Consider the following 5,091-nt stretch of genomic DNA (forward strand, 5'->3'; position numbering starts at 1 on the left):
CTAGTGAGACCAACGTCTCAAAATAATTTTGCCGAAACGTCTGGTGAGGAGACCACAATCTAAAATTTAGCATGTCGTCTTGCCTAATATTATGATCGATAATGCAGCGAGTGTTGACGATGGAATGGGCACAGTCCAAATGGTCTGCCACGTCAGTGCAAACTCGTGCCTTACCAAGCTCCCACCTCTAACCACCGATAACGAGGTTGACAATTACCTTGATTGAAAGCTTTTTAACCTGATTTGACTTAACCCGTACCTTATTATTATTATTATTATTATTATTATTATTATTATGCAGTATACACGTTTGGATACTAGTGAGCTAAGCAAGATAGGGCGAAAATTCGTAGCCTATCTGCATGACAGGACTGTTAACTATAATAATATCTAATACTATTTAAATATAAATGATCAATATAAAACGATAAAAATGTCAATTGGCCCAATACTAAGATGTTTTTTTTTAAATGTTCATGATTTACTGTTCGGTTCTTGAAATATCCTTAACTTAAAATGTTCATAAAATCCTGTTCATAAAAACCAAATCATAATGTCATTAAAATTCTTACGCTGTAACCAGTTTAAATGTTCTTGCAATGTTCAGAGTGCTACTTAATACAGCTTTCTGCATTCTCAGCAATATTTCTTTGTATCTTGTACCAAAGAAGCCCTTCATTTCAGTTTCCATAGCTTTAGACCATCCTCCAAGTACGTCTATAATGACTAAAGGCTGATAGTTTCGAAAGAAACTGTTTGGGGCTATAATGACGTTTACTTGTGAGATCTTGTATCCTGGGTGTTGTTTTGTCAGCTCAAGTCTAAGTGCTCCATACTTCTTGGTCTTTTCTTTGTCTTTCTTGTCTCTATTGTTGATCCAAGGGCAGCTCATTTCCACAATAAGTACCTTCTTGTTTTTGTGGTCGATGAAACGTGCATCCACACGATTAGATTGTACATATGTATGATCAGCATATACTGGTACATCCCAGTATGCCTCAGCATCAGGTGACTTATAAAGAGGTTTGGGCTTCACATCTGAGAACCATGGCGGAGTACTATCAGCGAGCTCTAGGTCATTGAGCATCTCAAAGAAGAACACTTTCAAAGCAAAATTGTGCTTTTCTAAGTACTTGGACTGAGCTAATGATGGACATCCAGTAAGTACATGTGCCATGCTCTCAGGACCTTCGCCACACATTCTACATTTGACATCGTTCTTGTCCGTTGTTCCAGTCTTGTAGGCCATCTGGACCTTTGTTGGTGTGAGCTGTTCGTACAGTTCCATGATGCCTGCGATACAGTGGGTAGGAGCACATTGCCATTTATTGAGCCATGCAAAACAATTTTCAACGTTCAGTTGATCATCTTGCCATCTTGCTTTTAAAAGACTTCCTTGTCACTGTTGATCTTCGACTTTTTTGACAAGTTTCTCATTTACAACTTTCTTTATATGCTTCTTGATGTGCATATCTCTGGTAGCTATCCCTGGTTCTTCTGTTGGGCTACATGATGCTTCAGTGGTATTCAAGTTCAGAGTTGTATCCAGTTCTTGCGAAAACTTCTTCGAGTAAGTGATAAGAGAGGAGAATCCCTTGACCATAGCACATTCTTCAAACTGTTGCACAGATTTCATCTTGGGGTCTAGACTTTCATAGAGTTTAACTGCTGCTTTGATCTTGATCAGCTTACACTCTTGCTCAATGGCTCGTAGTCCTCGTCCTCCTTTCTCCCTAGGTAGATATAGCACCGCTATGGAGCTAAGTGGATGACGCCCTCCATTTTCACAGATGATCTTTCTTGTTTGTCTGTCGATGTCACGCAACTCAGCAAGTGGCCAATGCTGGGTCCATATGGGGTATGTGAGTGCTGGAAGTGCAAACTGGTTTGTAGCAAGGACGCGGTTAAATTCAGATAGTGGGCTCGTCCAGATCACGGATAGTCTTCTGAAATACACCTTTGCTGCCTCTGTGAGTGCTTGCTTCTCGTCTTGCATAACTGATTCTTTAATCCCCAGAAACTTGTAGTTGGATCCTGATTCGAGATTCTTGACCACTGACGTCTCGTTGAGTTTGACGTCTTTGGCATCTTGGACTTGTTTACCTCTACGCACATGAATAACGGTACACTTTTTTGGGTTCCAGTGAAGTCCCATATCTTGCATTGCAGTGCAGGTTGATCGAAGTACCTGATTTAGTTTAGTTTCAGAGGCAGCAAACACTTTCAGGTCGTCTACATAAAGTAAGTGTGTTATTCGAGTTGATAAAGGCTTAGACAGTCTGTATCCCTCTGTAGCATTCAATATCCACGCAACAGGGTTAAGGCACAGTCTGAAAAGCTCTGAGAATAGGGCGTCGCCCTGAGGCAGTCCCTTGTGAAATCTGATGATGGTAGACGTTTCGCTTCCTTGCTTTGTAGTCGCTACGATCTTGGTATTCCAGCTTGCGCTCAGGTGTTTTATCACTTTACCAATCCAGGCGGGTACCCTATGTACTTCCATCATCTCAATCAACCAGTTATGATCAACAGAATCATACGCTTTCCGAACATCAACGCATGTCATGCTTAAATTGCGTTTACCTCGAAGACAGTCCTGAGTGACCATCCTATCGATCATAAGGTTGTCAGTCGTTCCACTACAGCCAGACTTCGCTCCCCTCTGTTCGCCTTCCATAAGGTTATAGTCACTCAGGTGTTTATCCAACGGGGTCTGGAGGCATGAGGTAAACCACTTATAGATGTTATTCAGACAGGTTATGGGTCTTTGGTTTTCACTTGAAAAGTCTTCTGGTTTAGGTATTAAGCGTGTTTACCCTCCGAGAACCATAGTGGAAAGTCTTCGTTGTATTTAGAGATGGATTCAAATGCACGGGTAACCCCCTCATGTAGTGAACTAGCGCATTTCCACCACAAGTTAACCAATCTGTCTGGGCCAGGTGCGCTGAAGTTTCGTTTCTTGAGTAAAGTCTTGACGGCCAGTGGGGTTTCTAGATTCCACTCTCGTTCTACGGTAGTTAGTACTTGTTCAGCGATAGCCTCTTTCATTTCCAGCAGCCATTCAGTTTTTTCGTTACCAGATCCTCTCGTCTCCAACAAGCTCTGCCAGAATCTGCTCGCTTCTTCGATATTCTCGAAGGTGTTAGTGTTGCTATCAGGATTAATGTTTTTGCCAACTCTTTGGTATGTAAGGCGATCTTGTCTTTCATCCATCATCTCTGTAAACTTTGCATAAACCTGTCTTGCATCTTGCTTGAATTGGTTGTTTAGTGATCTTGCTTCATGTTGTTTCTTTTTTCTCTAAGGTACTTTTCCTTTAACTTTCTCAGCTGCGGTTTTTTCTTTTCCATGTAGTTGACGAGTTCAGCCGATGAGATTACTTTACATTCTTCTAGCAGGATTGAACTATTCCGTTTCCCTTTCTTGGTCAATTTTCTGTTTTCTCTTAGCTTTTCTAACTCCGCCTTGGCGATAGCTATTTTCTTTCTTAAGTCTCTAGCTTTGCTCTAAAATTCTTTCTTTTTTCCTTCGGAGTTTGGTTTCCTCGGTGCACCTTGTACAGTAGATCTTTTCCATCGTTTTAGCGGTAGAAAAGCGGCTGTGGCTGAACAAAGTGCACAATTAACCATCCATAAATAAATAAATGGGTCTTCAGTCGGTGATACATTATGTTGATTAATTATTTCATTCAAGGCGATGTTGATGTTTTCACTGTCTTTCTTCGTTGGTTTTTCTTTAGTTCTGGTGTCGGTTTCCCGGTTTTCATAGTTACCTGGATCGATATGCACTAGATCAAACATTTGCGACGACTTTTCAATCTGCGCGCGTGCCTCATCACTTAGTTGTCTTTGTGTCGGTCCCAGTGGAGTTGTATCTTGGTCGATATGCAATTTTTTTTCTTGTTCAGGCTTATGAGCATTTTGATCATTCGAAATATTGTCAATGCTTTCATTCTTTTCAGCAAAATTTCTTTCGATTACGCTCCTCTGCCGTTTTCCAACCCTATCCATAATATTGTTTATTGCGTTGCCTAGCGATTTCTCTAATCGAGCAGCGTGATTTCGTAGATTGTTTCTGGGTATTGAGAGATGTTCATAGCCTTGTTGATCCCAGAGTTCCTTCATCACTCCCATGTAACCTTTCTTACGATTTCCATCTATAACTTCGGGCGCATTAGATTTAACCATTTGTTGGGCTTTCCTTTTGCAATCGAGTAATGTTGAATTCATTTCGTCCGTCCACTTGAGCCTCTGTTTGCGTGGAGGTTGTTGTAAGTTATCTTCCATATTGTTGTCAGTTAACATTATTGAAATTGTAAAGTTTGAGACTTTGACTGATTTTCCTGCGTTTAGAGACACCAAATATCTCCCCTGTTCGGTTTGACAATTTCCAAAGTGCATGCGTACTTGTCCAGATGTATAATAGCGCTCTAAACTTGGCTTGCTTTTGCGAAAAACAAGATTACTAACGGAGCCGCCAGAACCCGTCTCCACTACTCGCCGCCATTATTATTATTATTATTAGTATTATTATTATTATTATTATTATTATTATTATCGTTATTATTATTAAAAGCAACCACGCAAAGTGCAAATATCCCGCCTCCGGCTCACTTAGAGTTGGTCTTGATCTCAGAACTAACAAAAGCTGTAGACCACACCCTTTATAAACGAAAAAAAAATGTTTGCCATCCTACAAACACCCCCTCTTAAAATGCTGACACTAACCACATAGTGTTGACACAGCTTATGTTGAGTGTAACCCACACAGTGATTTTGTATTTGTCGGTTCTTTGTTTGAGACCTCTTGTTTTTAAGGCTTCTGCTTATTTTATTGATCTGTGTGGCAAAACTAAAAAACAGACGTACATAACTGACAATTTGGTACAGAAATGAGAAAAATGAGTTCAATTGTGTTAAGTAATGACGGTAAGAGGAAGCTATATTTACTGGTTGTGGTTTGATCCACATGTTTTGCGAACTTCTTTCATCTGCATTCGCGTATTTGGGAGGAGAAACGAAGAAATTTTTATGTTCGAACTGGGTGTTTGCCGAGTTTGCCTATATCAGCAACGCGTTCCCTCTAGTACAGCGG

At 40.5% G+C, this 5,091-nt stretch overlaps 1 pseudogene; it reads right to left on the reverse strand.

Annotated features, from left to right (window-relative positions):
• Positions 1-531: 531 nt before the first annotated feature.
• Positions 532-2,284, reverse strand: LOC148734865 (uncharacterized; annotated as a pseudogene).
• Positions 2,285-5,091: the final 2,807 nt, after the last annotated feature.

This window comes from Stylophora pistillata, chromosome 3 (assembly GCF_964205215.1).
Source record: "Stylophora pistillata chromosome 3, jaStyPist1.2, whole genome shotgun sequence".
NCBI classification, from domain to species: Eukaryota; Metazoa; Cnidaria; class Anthozoa; order Scleractinia; family Pocilloporidae; genus Stylophora; species Stylophora pistillata.